At 37.8% G+C, this 19,460-nt stretch overlaps 1 long non-coding RNA gene across 1 annotated transcript; it reads right to left on the bottom strand.

Annotated features, from left to right (window-relative positions):
* Positions 1–7,261: 7,261 nt before the first annotated feature.
* On the bottom strand, positions 7,262–19,096 carry LOC116531126. The gene is made up of 3 exons (XR_004260282.1): positions 16,027–19,096; positions 15,799–15,800; positions 7,262–7,275 (listed from the first exon to the last, which is right to left on the bottom strand). It is a non-coding gene; the product is annotated as an uncharacterized LOC116531126 (long non-coding RNA).
* Positions 19,097–19,460: the final 364 nt, after the last annotated feature.

Genomic DNA, 19,460 nt, shown 5'->3' with positions numbered 1-19,460 from the left:
CTATACTTTAGCATTAGCTTGTCTCAAAAAAATCTTGTTTCTCCTTCACTTATGAAGCTTATTTTGCCTGGATATGCAATTCTTGGTTTGAATACCTTTTATTTATGGATGCTGAATATAGGCCCCCCAATCTCATCTGGCTTGTAGGGTTTCTGTTGGAAGGCCCACTGTCAGCCTATTGTAATTCCCTTGTAGGTGACTTGCCCATTGTCTCTAGCTGCTTTAAGTGTCAACCTCTCTAGTGAGATTGGGAAAACTTTTGTAGGGAACATTGTCAAATATGTTTTCCAAGTTGGTTGTTCTCTCTACCTTTTCATTCTGCCAATGAGTCATAAATTCAGTGTCTTCACATAATCCCATATTTCTCAGGGGTTTTGTTCATTAAAAAAAATTCATATGTCTTTATTTTTGTCTCAATTAATTCAATGAACGAGGCTTTGAGATCTGAGATTCCTCTCAGCTTGGTCTACTCTGCTCTTAATATTTCTGATTGTTTTATGAAATTCTTGTAGTGAGTTTTTCAGCTCTATCAGATCAGTTTGGTTCTTTCTTAAAATGGCCATTTTGTCTTTAATCTCTTAAATCATTTTTACTGCATTCTTTAGATGCCTTAGATTTAGTTTCAACTTTTCTTGACTCTCAATGATCTTAATTGCCATGCTGATTTGAATTCTATACTATTTCAGCCATTCCATTCTGGTTAAGAACCATTATTGAGGATCTAGTATGATTGTTTGAAAGTAAGAATACACTCTGGTTGTTAGAGTTGTTCAGAGTTCTTGTGCTGGTTTTTCTCATCTGTGTGCAATGATGTTCCCTTAACAGTCGTATAATCTGACTATAGACAGCTGGCTTCATGTCTGCATGTTTTCAGAGGCCTGGGGCTTTCTTTGTGGCTGAAATCTAGTCCTTGGTTTCACAGGGGGGTATATTCGCAAAGTATTTTTGGTGTTGAGTTTGGGCAGTGATCCAGTAGATGGTGCTTAGTGTAATGGTCAGTGATAGGCTCTTATTCAGCCATATGAATCCTGTATATTTCCTCACACTTGCAGCTGTGCTCCGTCTTAAGAGTTTGAGCTCCTTTCCCACTTAAGTGCTGTTTACAGATCTTGGCTTGGCACTCCCAGGCTGCACACCACAGCCTTGGAGAGTTCAAGCTTTTTGTTCTCAACTCAGCATAGAGGAAGCAGAGTGAGGGAACTTCGTAGTGGCAATGGCAGAGGGCCTTTCACTTGTCTCTTGGGGCTCCACCCCAAAGAACTGCAGTGCCATTGCCAATCAGAATAATCAGCCTAGGGTGGGGTATCTGTACATCAGGTCCAAGCTAGGAGGCCCTGCCTGGAGAAGGACAAGGGGAACAGGGGAAATATGGGGAAGACAGTATGCCCTCTTCTCTATAGGGGAGCAATGGCATGCTGGAGGTGTGAATAAAGCAGTCAGGCTATTTGTTCCTTCCCAGCCTGGTGGTGGGAAGGGCATATAGTGTAGCAGCAGCTGCAGCATAGGGGCTATTAGTTGCCTATGAAAACTCCATCCCAAAGAGACACAAAACCACTGCCAATGGTAATGCTCAGCCAGGGATAAAATGGCTGTGCTGTGGGCCCAAGGCATAGGCCCTGTCTGTGAAGAGTAAGAAGTGGGGCTTACAGGGTAGTTAGATTGGGTTCCTCTCTGTATGGCAGCTGTGGAGTGCTAGAGGTGCATGCAAAGCATTGGAGGCTTTATTCTTTTCCCAGCCTGAGGGCAAAAGGGAAAGTACTATTGCAGCAGCAATGAGAGATCCTGCAGGTTGTCTCTGGGATTTCTTACCCAGAGGAACATAGAGCCACTACTGACTGAAGTGATCAGGATAGAGCAGGGCAACTGTCCTGTCTGGGGTCCCAGATCAGGAGGTCCTACCCAGTGAGAAGTAGCATGGTCAGGGAAGCACATGGAAAACATTCAGACAGCTTTTCCTTAAGGCAGCTGCAGTGTGCTGTAGGCTGGTGATAGTTCTTTAAAACAATTTTTATATTTAGTTTTTGTGGTTACATAGTGTATATACACACACACACACACACGGGTTATATGTTTTGATACAGGCACACAATGTATAATAATCACATCACTCACATTCTATGTGTTGTCTTTTTCAATTTGTTGATAGTTTCCTTTGCTTTACAGAAGATTTTTAACTTGATGTGATCTGATTTGTGCATTTTTGCTTTGGTTTTCTCTGCCTATGGGGTATTACTAAAAAAAAAATATATATATATATATATATTTGCTCAATCCACTGTCCTGGGGAGTTTTTCCAATAATTTCTTTTAGTGGTTTCATAGTTTGAAGTCTTAGATTTAAGGATTTAATAAAATTTGATTTGCTTTTTATTCTAACTTTTCTTCTTCTTTTTTTTTTTTTCTTTTTGTGGAGATCAGGGTCTTCCTTTGTTACCGAGCTAGCTCTTGAACTCCTGAGCTCAAACTATCCTCCAGCCTCTGGCTACCTAAGTACTGGGATTATAGGCCTAAGAAACAACATTCAGCCTGATTTTTTATATGGCAAAAAATAAGTGTCCAGTTTTCTTCCTCCTAAATATAGATATCCAGTTTTCCAAGCACCATTTACTGAAGAGACTGTCCTTTCACTAGCACATGTTCTTGGCATCACTGTCAACAAATAAAAGTTCATCATAGATTTATTTCTGGGTTCTCTAATCTGCTCCAAAGTTCCATGTGACAATTTTTATTCTGCTACCATGTTTTGGTTACTATAACTCTGTAGTATAATTTGAATTCAGGTAAAGTGATTCCTCAAGTTTTGGGGTTTTTTGCTTAGTGTAGCTTTAGCTATTGTGAGTTTTTTGTAGTCCCATATAAATTTTATAACATTTTTTCTATTTTTATAAAGAATGTCATTAGTATTTTTGATAGAAATTGTATTGAATATGTAGATTGCTTTGGGTAGGATGGACATTTTAACAATACTGATTCTTTTAATTCATGAAAATGAAACATCTTTCCATTTAATTGTGTCCTCTTCCATTTCTTTTATCAATGTTTTATACTTTTCATTGTAGAAATCCTTCCCTTCTTTGGCTAATTCCTAGGTATTTAATTTTATTTACAACTATTGTAAATCAGATTACTTACTTGATTTTTTTTCAGATTACTCACTATTCGCATATAGAAATGTTAGTAATTTTTGTTTTTTTTGTTTTGTTTTGTTTTGTTTTTAGTCTTACTAAGTATAGTGGTTTATTTTTATTGAAAATGCAAAGTAATATTAAAGAAAAGATTTAAATAAATAAAGTCATTCCATATCCTGCTATACTAACACAATGAATTTGTTTTGCATATTACCTTCCACATGCATAAAGATTTTACAAAGTCACAACCATAGTATGCATACTATTTTCTACTGTGATCATTTTACTTACCATATCACAAACATGTCCACAGTCTTCCAAATAATTATTTTAATGGCAGTATAATATTTCACTATTTTTATTATCCTACTTTCTTCTTTGACATGGAGAAGTTTTTCCCAATTTTTGTTATTATAAAGAATGCAGACATAAACATCTTCATGCATTTATCTTTTTTTCTGAATTATTTTTAAGGTTAAAAGTATAGAAGCAGAATTTATAGGGCAAAGGATATGGTCATTTGTACGGCCCTTGCTATGTAGTACCATACTGTGTTTCCAAAGGGTTGTATCTATTTAAAATACCATCTGAAATAAATGCACTAAAAATTTCCTTCTAAATTTTTTTTAAATCAAAAATGCTAGGTAGTTTTAAACTTCAGTAAAGTTAAAAATAATTATTGTCTCTTTTTAAAAAATGAAGAGTGTGGAATAGATGGTCTCACAGATAACTAATGGTTTAAAGGAGTTAAGCAACACATCCCAACTATTCCCAAGTTATGGCACACATGGAAAGTGATCCTGTAGGCACACTGAAGAAAATGAACAAAGGTGGTTCTGGCCAGCGGCTCCAGCCACTCAGGACACCTCTGAGTGTAGCAAGGGGTGAGGGGATCCGTATCTAGGCATATCTGTGATCTGCAGTGCCAGTGTGCATGGCTCAGGAAGTTCTCATCAAGGAGACATTAAATGATTTAAACTCAAGTCACATAACCTAGTTAGTGGCAGCGCTGGGAAATAAATGCAAATATCTTCTTATCAATGTATTTTCTACTAATCACAACTGCTCTACATGCTTTCTGGCACTAAAATTCAATCATATGTGCAGATGTGTATCTATATTTAAGAATAAAGAGGATTTCCTAACATGCTTGAACTAAAGACACCTAAACTAGCAATTTACATCAAAGCTGAAAATTAAAAACAGCTCTTAGCATAAACAAATATTTCACTATCTTCTCATCGATTTTTCAGACTTGCCGTTCTTTTAAATTTCATTTGTAAACTCTCTGAACAGTAACAATCTTTTGCACAGTATTTTGTATATCTCTGGTAGTCAGTAAATAGACAATAATAACAATAAATTATACTATAAAGGAAAAAACTAGACAAAGTAAATCCACATTCTAAATAATTCTAAAGGTGAAAAAAGTGTTAGGTGTTGATTTTGTAGAGGTAGAGAAGATTCCCTCTTTAAATTTCAAATCCCTGTTAGCTATTGGATTTTTTTTTTTTTTTTTTTTTTTTTTTTTTTTTTTTTTTGAGACAGGGTCTCACCAGCCTGATCTCCAACTCCTGGGCTCAAGCGATCCTCCTGCCTCAGCCTCCCAAAGTGCTGGGATTACAGGAATAAGCCACCATACCCAGCCAGGCATCTTAATAATGCTATCTACTATATTATAGGCTCTTGAGAGACATTTCATTCCACAGAATGATTCTGATCTATCCCCAGTGTTGATGCTACCAAGAGGAAAGGATTCACTGCAAAGGTAGTTCACCTTTTACCAAGTGTCAAATATTCCATATTACCTTTGAACAGCAGAGATTATAGGTAAAAATCCCATTAATTCAACTGTGTATATACTTAAGATCTTAACCATGAATCATTGCATCTGGGAGTAGAGTAGGGTTAGGAATTACAATTTACTGATCCCTTATCATGTGCCAGACACGATATCAGGTAAGGAACTTCAAACCCTGCATTCTTTTTTAACTATACTCCAAAACAGTGATTGCTTGGTCATTTCTACAGATTCAATCAGACATTATACACACAAACGCACCCATGAGACTGCATGGCACTGGGAAGATTACCCACTATTTCCCACTTATTAAGATCTGGATCATACTTGTCAATGCTCTGAAGATATGTTCCCTTTGAGTAGGAGTATCCTCCAGTGACATAAATACATCCATTCATGATGACAGCACCACACTCCATCCTCCTTTCCATCATGGGAGCTATCTCTCTCCATTCATTTTGTTCAGGATCATAACATTCTGTGATTGCAGTGTGTCCACCGACTAGATAGAGCTTATTTTCAAACGGAACTGAGCACAATCCATATTCTGGATGTGGACTGGAGGTGATGAGGCTCCATTCGTTGATATCGGAATTGTAGCTCTGAACCTTGTCATAGGTACAGCTTCCTCTGTAGCCACAGTGGCCACCAATGACGTAGATAACATCATGTAAGACACAGGCAGTAGCATTTCCCACACCTCCTGCCGGGGCTTGGGACGCTGTGCTGGCCAGCGGGCTAGCAGCGAGCCGGAGCTGGGGCGCCTCTGGCCCCTCTGACCATCTTTGGAAGAGGCGTGCCCAGGCCGCCAGCTAGTGCGGCTCCAGCCCACAAGCAGCTCCTATTTTGGTGTCCCTGCTGCTCCCCCGCCTCCACCCGAACAGCCCCCCGCACAGTCTGGGCGCGAGGCCACTCGCGGGAACCAACGTTAGTAATTTTTGTATGTTGATTTTTTAAACTGCAACTAAACTGAATTTAGTTTATCAGTTCTAATAGTTTTTTGGTGGAGTCTTTAGGTTTTTCCACATATAACATCATATCATATGAAAACAAGGATAAATTTGACTTCTTTCCCATTTTAGATGCCCTTTATTTCTTTCTCTTGTCCAATTGCTCTAGTGAAGACTTCTAGCAATATGTTGAATAACAGTAGTGAATGTGGGCATTCTTGTTGTGTTCCAGATCTTAGAGAAAAGACTTTCAGTTTCCCCTTTCAGCATGATACTGGCTGTAGGTCTGTTGTATATGGTCTTTATGTTCACCAGGAATATAAGCCTATAGTTTTCTCTCTCCTCTCTCTCTCTCTCTCTCTCTTTCTCTTTCTCTCCCTCTCTCTCTTTTTTAATGCGTCTTTGGTTTTGGAAACAGAGTAACAATGACATCATAGAATTAGTTTAGAAGTATTCCTTCCACCTCTATTTTTCAGAATAGTTTCAGTAGGATTGGTATTAGTTCTTCTTTAAATATATGGAAAAAACCAGCAGTAGAGTCATCAGGTCCTGAGCTTTTCTTTGCTGGGAAACTTTTTATTACAGCTTCAATCTCATTACTTGTTAATGGTTTGTTCAGGTTTTAAATTTCTTCATGGTTCAACCCTGGTGCATTCTGTTTGTAGAAAATTATCCCTTTCTTCTAGATTTTCCAATTTATTGCCACATAGTTGCTTATAGTAGCCACTAACGATTCTTTACATTTCTTTGTTATCAGTTGTAATGACTCCTTTTTCATCTCTGACTTTATTTATTTGGGTCTTGTCCCTTTTTTTCTAAATTATTTTAAATAAAGGTTTTTCCATTTTGTTTATCTTTTCAAATAACTAAATTTTTGTTTTGTTGATTTTCTGTCTCATTTTCCTCATTTCAATTTAATTTATTCCTGCTTTGATCTTTCTTATTTTCTTTTACTAATTTTCATTTTAATCCTCTCTGATTTTCTACTTCCTTAAGACGCATTGTTTGGTTAAGTTTTTTGTTGTTGTTGTTGTTTTTTAAATATATATAGGCACTTATAAAGTTGCACTTAGGAGATCGTGCCTGGAGGCAACGAGGGGGCTGGTGCCGGCCTGCTTTCTCCCTGTGGACCTCGGAGATAGCATCCCACGCAGTGCAGAGGCGACTTGGCTATGAACCCAGATTGAGTGCACCTCAGCAGATCTACAGCAGAGGGGCCAGACTGTTGGAAAGAAAACTAAGAAACAGAAATAACCTTATCATCAACAAACAGAACGTCCACTCAGAGACCCAATCTGAAAGCCAGCAACTACAAAGATGACAGGTGGATAAATCCATAAAGATGGGAAGAAACCAGAGTAAAAAGGATGAAAACACCCAAAACCAGAACACCTCTCCTCCTAAAAGGGATCACAACTCCACACCAGCAAGGGAACAAGGTTGGATGGAGAATGAGTGTGATGAAATGACAGAATCAGACTTCAGAAGGTGGGTAGTAAGAAACTTCTGTGAACTTAAAGAATATGTTCTAACCCAATGCAAAGAAACTAAGAACCTTGAAAAAAGATTTGACAAAATACTAACGAGAATGGACAAAATAGAAAGGAATATAAGTGAATTGATGGAGCTGAAAAACACAACACGACAACTTCGTGAAGCATGCACAAGTTTCAACAACCGAATTGACCAAGCAGAAGAAAGGATATCAGAGGTTGAAGATCAACTCAATGAAATAAAACAGGAAGGCAAGAATAGAGAAAAAAGGATAAAAATGAATAAACAAAGTCTCCAAGAAATGTGGGACTATGTGAAAAGACCTAATCTACGTTTGATAGGTGTACCTGAATGTGACGAAGAGAATGAATCCAAGCTGGAAAATACTCTTCAGGATATTATCCAGGAAAACTTCCCCAACCTAACAAGGCAGGCCAATATTCAAGTCCAGGAAATACAGAGAACACCACAAAGATATTCCTCAAGAAGAGCAACCCCAAGGCACATAATTGTCAGATTCACCAGGGTTGAAATGAAGGAGAAGATGCTAAGGGCAGCCAGACAGAAAGGTCAGGTTACCCACAAAGGGAAGCCCATCAGACTCACAGCAGATCTCTCAGCAGAAACCCTACAAGCCAGAAGAGAGTGGGGGCCAATATTTAACATCCTTAAAGAAAAGAACTTCCAACCCAGAATCTCCTATCCAGCCAAACTAAGCTTCATAAGTGAATGAAAAATAAAATCCTTTGTGAACAGGCAAGTACTCAGAGATTTTGTCACCACCAGGCCTGCTTTACAAGAGCTCCTGAAAGAGGCTCTACACATATAAAGGAACAACCAGTACCACCCACTCCAAAAACATGCCAAATGGTAAAAAGAGAATCAACACAATGAAGAATCTGCATCAACTAATGGGCAAAACAGCCAGCTAGCACCAAAATGGCAGTATCAAATTCACACATAACAATATTAACTCTAAATGTAAATGGACTAAATGCCCCAATCAAAAGACACAGACTGACAAATTGGATAAAAAGCCAAAACCCAGCAGTGTGCTGTATCCAGGAAACACATCTCACATGCAAGGATACACAAAGGCTCAAAATAAAGGGATGGAGGAAGATTTACCAAGGAAATGGAGAGCAAAAAAAAAAAAAAAGCAGGAGTTGCAATTCTCATCTCTGATAAATTAGAATTTAAAGCAACAAAGATCAAAAGAGACAAAGAAGGACATTACATAATGGTAAAAGGATCGATGCAACAAGAAGAGCTAAATCCTAAATATATACGCACCCAATACAGGAGCACCCAGATACATAAGGCAAGTTCTTAATGACTTACAAAGAGACTTGGATTCCCACACAATAATAGTGGGAGACTTTAACACCCCATTGTCAATCTTAGACAGATCAACCAGACAGAAAATTAACAAGGATATACAGGACTTGAACTCAGACCTGGACCAAGCAAACCTAATAGACATTTACAGAACTCTCCACCCCAAAACCACAGAATATACATTCTTCTCAGCACCACATCACACCTACTCTAAAATTGACCACATAATTGGGAGTAAATCAGTCCTCAGCAAAAGCAAAAGAACGGAAATCATAACAAACGGTCTCTCAGACCACAGTGCAATCAAGTTAGAACTCAGAATTCAAAAACTAACCCAGAACCACACAGCTTCATGGAAACTGAACAACTTGCTCTTGAATGTTGACTGGATAAACAATGAAATGAAGGCAGAAATAAAGATGTTCTTCAAAACCAACGAGAATGAACACACAGCATACCAGAATCTCTGGGACACATTTAAAGCAGTCTCTAGAGGAAAATATATAGCAATAAGTGCCCACATGAGAAGCAAGGAGAGAGATCAAAAAATGACACCCTATCGTCAAAATTGAAAGAGCTAGAGGAGCAAGATCAAAAAAACTCAAAACCTAGCAGAAGACAAGAAATAGCTAAGATCAGAGCAGAACTGAAGGAGATAGAGACACAAAAAACCCTTCAAAAAATCAATAATTCCAGGAGCTGGTTTTTTGAAAAGATCGACAAAATAGACAGACCACTAGCCAATAAAAAAGAAAAGAAAGAATAACCAAATTGATGCAATAAAAAATGATAAAAGGGATATCACCACAGAGTCCACAGAAATTCAAACTATCATCAGAGATTATTAAAAACAACTCTATGCACATAAACTAGCAAACCTGGAAGAAATGGATACATTCCTGGACACTTGCCTCCTCCCAAGCCTAAACCAGGAAGAAGCCGAAACCCTGAACAGACCCATAACAAGGTTTGAGGTTGAGGCAGCAATTAAGAGCTTACCACCCAAAAAAAGCCCAGTTCCAGACGGGTTCACAGCTGAATTCTACCAGACATACAAAGAAGAGCTGATACCATTCCTTCTGAAACTATTCCAACAATACAAAAAGAGGGAATTCTTCCCAAATCATTTTATGACACCAACATCATCCTGATTCCAAAACCCAACAAGAAAAGAAAACTTCAGGCCAATATCCATGATGAACATAGATGCAAAAATCTTCAATAAAATACTGGCAAACTGACTACAACAGCACATCAAAAAGCTTATCCACCATGATCAAGTAGGCTTCATCCCGGGGATGCAAGGCTGGTTCAACATACGCAAGTCTATAAACGTAATTCACCACATAAACAGAACCAAAGACAAAAACCACATGATTATCTCAATTGATGCACAGAAGGCCTTTGACAAAATTCAACAGCCCTTTATGCTAAAAACCCTCAATAAGCTAGGTATTGATGGAATGTATCTCAAAATAATAAAAGCTATTTACGACAAACCAACAGCCAATATCATACTGAATGGGCAAAAACTGGAAGCATTCCCCTTGAAATCTGGCACTAGACGAGGATGCCCTCTCTCACCACTCCTATTCACTATAGTACTGGAAGTTCTAGCCAGAGCAATCAGGCAAGAAAAAGAAATAAAGGGTATTCAAATAGGAAAGGAGGAAGTCAAATTGTCCCTATTTGCAGACGACCTGATTGTATATCTAGAAGACCCATCATCTCAGCCCAGAATCTCCTGAAACTGATAAGCAATTTCAGCAAAGCCTCAGGATACAAAATCAATGTGCAAAAATCACATGCATTCCTATACACCAATAACAGACTTAAAGAGAGCCAAATCAAGAACGAACTTCCATTCACAATTGCCACAAAGAGAATAAAATACCTAGGAATACAACTAACAAGGAACGTAAAGGACTTCTTCAAGGAGAACTACAATCCACTGCTCAACGAAATAAGAGAGGACACAAACAGATGGAGAAACATTCCATGTTCAGGGTTAGGAAGAATCTACATCGTGAAAATGGCCATACTGCCCAAAGTAATTTACAGATTCAACGCAATCCCCATCAAGCTACCAATGACCTTCTTCACAAAACTGGAAAAAACCACCTTAAACTTCATATGGAACTAAAAGAGAGCCCGCATAGCCAAGTCAATTCTAAGCAAAAAGAACAAAGCAGGAGGCATCACACTACCAGGCTTCAAACTATGCTACAAGGCTACAGTAATCAAAACAGCATGGTACTGGTACCAAAACAGAGATATAGACCAATGGAACAGAACAGAGGTCTCGGAGGCAACACAACATATCTACAACCATCTGATCTTTGGCAAACCAGACAAAAACAAGCAATGGGGAAATGATTCCCTGTTAAATAAATGGTGGTGGGAAAACTGGCTAGCCATGTGCAGAAAGCAGAAACTGGACCCCTTCCTGACACCTTACACTAAAATTAACTCCACATGGATTAAAGACTTAAACATAAGACCTAACAGCATAAAAATCCTAGAAGAAAATCTAGGCAAAACCATTCAGGACATAGGCGTAGGCAAGGACTTCATGACCAAAACAGCAAAAGCATTGACAACAAAGCCAAAATAGACAAATGGGACCTAGTCAAACTCCACAGCTTCTGCACAGCAAAAGAAACAGTCATTAGAGTGAACCAGCAACCAACAGCATGGGAAAAAATTTTTGCAGTTTACCCATCTGATAAAGGGCTGATGTCCAGAATTTAGAAAGAACTAAAACAGATTTACAAGAAAAAAACAAACAAGCCCATTCAAAAGTGGGCAAAGGATATGAACAGACACTTTACAAAAGAAGACATACATGAGGCTAATAAACATATGAAAAAATGCTCATCATCACTGGTCATCAGAAAAATGCAAATCAAAACTACATTGAGATACCATCTCACACCAGTTAGAATGGCAATCATTAAAAAATCTGGAGAGAACAGATGCTAGAGAGGATGTGGAGATATAGGAACACTTTTACACTCTTGGTGGGAGTGTAAATTAGTTCAACCATTGTGGAAGACAGTGTGGCGATTCCTCAAGGACCTAGAAATAGAAATTCCATTTGACCCAGCAATCCCATTACTGGGTATATATCCAAAGGATTATAAATCGTTCTACTATAAGGACACGTGCACACGAATGTTCATTGCAGCACTGTTTACAATAGCAAAGACCTGGAACCAACCCAAATGCCCATCGATGATAGATTGGACAGGGAAAATGTGGCACATATACACCATGGAATATTATGCAGCCATCAAAAACGATGAGTTTAGGTCCTTTGTAGGGACATGGATGAACCTGGAAACCATCATTCTCAGCAAACTGACAGAAGAGCAGAAGATCAAACACCGCATGTTCTCACTCATAGGCGGGTGTTGAACAATAAGAACACATGGACACAGGGAGGGGAGCACTACACACTGAGGTCAGTTGGGGGGAAATAGGGGAGGGATGGTGGTGGGTGGGGAGTTGTGGAGAGATAGCAAGGGGAGAGATGCCAGATGTAGGTGATGGGGAGGAAGGCAGCAAATCACACTGCCACGTGTGTACCTATGCAACAATCTTGCATGTTCTTCACATGTACCCCCAAACCTAAAATGCAATAAAATAAATAAATGGAGAAAAAAAATAAAAAAATAAAGTTCCACTTAGTACTTTTTTGCTGTATTCCATAAGTTTTGGTATGTTGTGTTTCCATTATCATTTGTTTCAAGAAAGTTTTCAATTTTCTTCTTAATTTCATTGACCCAGTAGTACACTGTTTAATTTCCATGTGTTTGTATATTTTCTGAAATGTCTCATATTTTTAGATTTATTCCACTCTTGTCAGAGAAGATGCTTGATGTTATTTCCATTTTTTGAATTTTTAAGACTTCCTTTGTGACCTATGTTCAATCTTTGAAAATGATTCCTGTGCTGAGGGAAAAAATGTCCTTGGTAGCTAATAAAAAAAAATGTTCTGTACATATATATCATGCCCATTTACTTGATAGTGCATATTAATTCAGATATTTCTTTATTTTCTGTCTGGATGATCTGTCTCATGCTGAAAGTGGGGTGCTGAAGTCTTCAGCTACTATTGTATTAGACTCTCTCTCTCTCTCATGGTGTCTAATAATGTTTGCTTTATATGTCTGGGTGCTACAGTGTTGGGTGCATATATATTCATAACTGTTACATTTTCTTGCTGAATTAATCCCTTTATCAATACATAATAACCTTCTTTGTCTCTTTTTATACTTTTTGTCTTGAAATCTATTGTTTCTACAAATACACAATGAACTCTAATTTTAACACAATAATAAAACAACCTGGTTAAAAAAAAAATGGACGAAAGACCTAAAGAAACAGCACATCAGAGAAAATACGCATAGCAGAAAAACCATATGAAAAGATGCTTGACATCATGTGTCTTTAGTAAATTACAAATTAAAATGTTGAGATTCCACTACTACTACACAACTATTAGAATGACCAAATCCAAAAACACCGACAGCATCAAAATACTGTGGGAATGTGAACCAACGAGAACTCCCATTCACTGCTAGTGGAAATGGAAAATGGTACAGCCAATTTAAAAGATAATTTAGCAGGGTCTTCTAAAAGTAAACATACTTTGAACATAAAATTTAGCTACTCTGCTTTTTGGTTTTTACCTAAAGGAATCGAAAACCATGTGTACACAAAAACATCCACATGTATGTTTACAGCCATTTTATTTATAATTGCCAAATTTTGAAGGGTAACATGATGTCCTTCAGTAGATAAAATGGTAAACTCTAGTACATCCACACAATAAAATATTATTCATTTCTAAAGAGAAATGAGGAAGCAAGCCATGACAAGAGAAGAGTAACCTTAAAAGCATATTACTGAGAGAAGCTGATCTGAAAAGTCTACACAGTATATGATTTCAAATATATGACACTCTGGAAAAGGCAAAATTATGGAGACAGTAAAAAGTTGAGTGGTTGCCATGGTTTAGAGGCAAGGGGGCAATGAATAGACAGAACAGAGACTATTTAGGGCTGAAAAAGTAGTCTCTATGGCAAGGGTCCACAACCCACAGGACACAAACTGGTACTTGTCCATGGCCTCTTAGGAACCAGACCACAGAGCAAGAGGTGAGCAGCTGGGGTGCATTACTGCCTGGACTCCACCTCCTGCCAGATCAGTGGTGATGTTAGATTCTCATAGGAGTGTGAATCCTTTGTGAACTGCACATCTGAGGGATCTATGCTGCATGTTCCTTATGAGAATCTAACTAATGCCTGATGAGCATAGGTAGAACAGTTTCATCCTGAAACCATCCCCCACCCTAGTCCACAGAAAAACTGTCTTCCACGAAACCAGTCCCTGGTGCCAAAAAGGTTGAGGACCACGGCTCTATGGTATTATAATGATAGATACATGTCATGCATTTGTCAAAACCCACCAAATGAATACCAAAAGTGAAACCTAATGTAAGCTATGGACTTTAAGTAGTAATGATGTGTCAATGTAGGTTCATCAATTGTAACATAGGTACCATTCTGGTTAGAGGTGTTGATAAATAGCAGGGCAAGCTCTACAGGTGTGATGACAGGGAGTATATGGGAAATATCTGTACTTACCACCCAATTTTGTTGTGAACTTATAACCACTCTAAAAATAGTCTATTATTTTTTTAAAGTCAGTTAACAAGTGTTGGTGGGCACATGGAGGTAGCAGAATGTTCACACACTACAGAATCTAAAATGGTCTAGCTGACTTGGAAGACAGTCTTACTTTTCATCAAATAATTAATATAGAGTTTACCATATCATCTAGTAGTTCCTCTCTTAGGTAAGTCTTCCAGAAAAATTAAAACATATATCCACATAGAAACTTATACACAAATGTTTACAGTACTATTATTCATTATATCTAAAAGGTAGAAATAACCCAAATGTCCCTGAAGGGATGAATAAATTTAAAAAGAAGTGGTATAATTTATAACCATACAATCAATTATTCAGCCATAAAAAGGAAAGAAGTACTGATGGATACTACATAAATAAACTTTGAAATATTATGCTAAGGCAAAGAAGCCATTCAGAAAACACCACACACTGTATAATTGAACTCATATAAAAGTCCAGAATAAATAAATCTATAGAGACAGAAAGTAAATTAATAGTTACATAAGGCTGAAGTGGGGGTTAAGGAAATGAGAGGTAAGTGTTAAAAGATACAGCGTTACTTCCTCAGATAATAAAGTGTTCTAAAATTGTAATTCCTTACATATTATCTCCAATATCCATTTAAAAATTAAAGATGGCAGGGCGCAGTGGCCCAAGCCTGCAATCCAACACTTTGGGAGGCCGAGGTGGGCGGATCACAAGGTCAGGAGTTGGAGACTAGGCTGGCCAACATATTGAAACCACGTATCTACTAAAAATGCAGAAAATTAGCCGGGTGTGGTGGCAGGTGCCTGTAATCCCAGCTACTCGGGAGGCTGAGGCAGGAGAATCGCTTAAACCCAGGAGGCGGAGGTTGCAGTGAGCTGAGATCATGCCATGGCACTCCAGCCCAAGCAACAGAATGAGACTCCATTCCAAAAAAAAAAAAAAAAATACAAGACATTCTAAGAAAAAAGACAATGTTACTAACAGTTCAGAAAAAAATAGACAATATAAATAGATACACAGTTGATAAAAATGTTGAAAATAAGAACTATAAAATAAAGATTATAAACATGGTAAATAGAATAAAAGAGATGGATAACATGGATGAAATATGTAAAGATTGAACCAATGTAAATCCTACACATATTGATTGATGTATTATGTCTCCCAAAATATTTAAAAGCAAGCTGTATCCTGAACATTTGGGCACATGTTGTGAGGGCCTCCTGAGGCTGTGTCATAGAGGTGTCCTTAACCTTAGTAAAATAAACTTTCTAAATTGAATGAGGCCTGTGTCAGATATTTTGGGCTTATACTATAAAGGTGTGCTTGAAACTAGGTAATTTATAAATGAAATAGGTTTATTTGGCTATGGTTCTGCAGGCTGCACAAGCATGTATCAACATCTGCTTCTGTCAGGACCTCAGAAGACTCCACTTATGGTGAAAGGTGAAGGGGAAGCAGGCATGTCACGTGTCAAGTGAAGGAGTAAGAGAGTTGTGAGGAGGGGCAAGGCTCTTTTCTATAATCAGATCTTGTGCTGACTAATAGAGTGAAAACTCACGGATTATCGCAAGGATTGAACCAAGGCATTCACAAGGGATCCACCCCCATGACCGAAACATCTTCCACTGGGCTTCACCTCCAACACTGGTGATCAAATTTCAGCATGAGATTTGGAGGGGACAAACATCCAAACTGTATTATTCCACCCCCGGCCTCCCCAAATCTCATGCCTTTTTCACAGTGCAAACTCACACTGCGGGGGACTACTCCCAATAGTCCCCAAGTTTTAACTCATTCCAGCATCAACTCAAAAGTCCAAAGTCCAGTCTCATCTGAGATTCGAGGCAAGTTACTTCCATCTATGAGTTTGTAAAGTAAAAAACCAGGTATTTCAGTTCTTTACTCCCATGATACAATGGTAGTACAGGCATTGGGTAAGCATTCCCATTCAAAAAGGGAGAAATTGGCCAAATAAAAGGGGCAATAGGTCCCACAAAGGTCCCAAACTCAGCAGGGCAGACATTAAACTTTAAAGCTCTAATAGAATCCTTGACTCTATGTCCCACATCCAGAGCACTCTGGTGCAAAAGGTGAGTTACCAAAGCCTTGGGCAGCTCTGTTCCTATGGCTTTACAGGGTGGAGCCCTTATGGTTGCTCTCACCACAGGGTTAGAATTGAGTGCCTGCAGCTTTTCCAGGCTCAGGATGCAAGTTGCTGGTGCTTAATTATTCTCAAGCCTAAAGGGAAGTGATCCTCTTCCCACAGCTTCACTAGGCAGTGCCCTAGTGGGAACTCTGTGTGTTGGCTCCTCAGGGAAATGAAAATGTGGGATTGGAACCCCTCCACAGACAGGCTGTGAAGAGGCACAGTAGAGGCTATCTTACATTCAGACTTTCTAATACATCCTCTGAAATCTAGGTGGAAGCTACCAAGTCTCCACCATTCTTGCACATGCTTGCATTCTGCACACCTGCAGACACCACCACATGGAAGCTGCCAAGGCATAACAAATCCATTCACAAGGAATCTTTCCCCCATGGCCCACTTTCCACAAGGCCCCACCTCTACCACTGGGGAAGGTTATGATTATACTTATATTACATTCTTGAAATGACAAAGAACATGGAAGAAAAATAGTGTTTTCAAGTAAGAATTTTATTGCATTTATGAAACATGCTAAAATATTCTGTACTTTTTTGTCTGCTTGACATATCATTAACTAATATTGTATCTACATAAAGCAGCTCATTTTTCCAATCTGTTGTTCCATCTCAGGCAAGAGATGTTAAAAGTTTTGTTTATGTCCTATTTACTTAATAGAGTCTCTTTGTGTGAGACAAACCTCATGATCAGTTCATGACCAGAATCAGTGAATAACCCTCAGGGAACAAAATGGCAATTACAAGGTCACCCTTTCTGGAATTCCAATTGTTTCAATATCCACTGTTTTAACAACTTTCCAATTTCTTCAAAAACATAATTTTTGAATTTTTTAAAGTTGTTGACGTGGGAGCATTGGGCTCCCATGGTCTAAGATTACACTCAGAAATATGAGTCTATGATCTACAACATCAACATTTTTAAGAAATGGCGCCAGTTGTTTTGCTTAACATACCAAATAATTTTTTCTGTGATATCCCATTGTCATTTAACTTTTTCTCAATCTTCAATATTTTTGGTAAAATGAAATTTGGTATAAACACTTCATTACCTTCAGGTTAAACACCTCTGGCAAAATCTTTCACAGGTGATGCCATGTATTCCAACAGGAGGTACACATTGTGTCCATCTATCCCAAAAGTAGTGAATCCCAATTTGATCCCTTGGTTAATATGACCACCAGTCCTCTCCAATATAAAGTTGTGTTTTCTATTTACAATGGGCAAGTATTCTGTCCACTAGTCCTTTTGCACTATGTAAATATCCTGTTCCCCCAACAACTTATATAATTTTGATCTTCAGTAAATAACATCTTTGATTAAATATTTTAAAGTGTTTCTAATGATGTATAAATTTGCCAAAAACATAAATTTACCTCTTGAAAAGGGAATGAATTACTTCCTTCTTAAATAAGTTCCTTCTTAAAAAGCAGAGAACGTGTTAATTTTTCATCAGTTAAAAATCTGTTAAAGTGGATATCATAGATTGGGTAGCTGAAAAAACAAACACTTACTTCTCACAGGGTGGGAAGCTAGAGGTCAGGGTGCCAGCAAGGTTGAGTTCTGGTAAGGATTCTCCTCTTGGCTTGCAGATGGCTGTCTTCTTGCTGTATTTGCACACGGTGGGACAACAGGAAGCTCTGGTGTCTCCATTTCTTTAGGGTACTAGTCTCATCATGGGAAGTGCACCTTCATAATCTCATCTAATTTAATTAGGCTCCCCAAAGGCCCTACCTCTTAATATTATCACACAGGGAGTTAGTGTTTCAATGTACTGATTGGGGATCAACCATCAATAATGCACCCCTTAATCTATTAACAAAAATATTCTGTAAATTTTCTGAACAATTAAGGGAACTTAAAACATTTTTATTCAATTTACTTATCTCCTGATTTATGTGAATTTTTCATATATTTTAATTATATGTGTTTTAGAACACAGAATATAGTAATGTTATTTTTCTTGTATACAGTCCAAATAAATTTAGATCTATGCATGCATTCATCCATTCTGTTTTTCTTTATTCTCCAATTTCCAAAACTGCTTCTGGAATCCCTCTTTATTTTGAATGAAAAACCTCCTTTAATGTTTTCTTTTGTGAAAACATAATGGTAAAAAGTCCTTGGGATTTTTCTTTTTTTTTAAGTTTGCATGGAATTTTTTAATTTTTCCATAAGTTATTGGGCTATAGGTGGTATTTGGTTACATGAGTGAGTTCTTTAGCGGTGATTTGTGAGACTTTGGTGCCCACATCCCCCACGCAGTATATACTACTCCATATTTGTAGCCTTTTCTCCCTCAACACCTTCCACACCATTCCCAAGTTCCCAAAGTCCACTGTATCATTTTTATGCCTTTGCATCCTCATAGCTAAGCTCCCACATATCAGTGAGAACATATGATGCTTGGTTTTCCATTCCTGAGTTATTTCACTTAGAATAATAGTCTCAATCTCATTCAGGTCACTGAAAATACGTTTAATCCATACGTTTTTATGGCTGAGTAGTATTCTATCGTGTGTGTGTGTGTGTGTATATATATACACACACACATATATACATACACACACACATATATATAATATACACACACACACACAATGGAATATCCATATATGTGTATATGTATATATATATATATATACACACATATATGGATATCTATATCGATATCTATAGATATACATATATGCATATTTATATGTATATCTATATATCTATTATGTGTGTATATATGTGGATATCTATATTGGTATCTATATATATACATATATGTATATATATGTATATATGTATATATATCGATATGTATATCTATATATAGATATCAATTATACACTCGTTGATTGATGGGCATTTGGGTTGGTTCCACGATTTTGGAATTGTAAACTGTGCTGCTA

Source organism: Sapajus apella, unplaced genomic scaffold, assembly GCF_009761245.1.
Source record: "Sapajus apella isolate SASKATOON/1434 unplaced genomic scaffold, GSC_monkey_1.0 scaffold69, whole genome shotgun sequence".
Lineage (NCBI taxonomy): Eukaryota > Metazoa > Chordata > Mammalia > Primates > Cebidae > Sapajus > Sapajus apella.
This window is presented reverse-complemented; position numbering and strand designations above follow the sequence as displayed.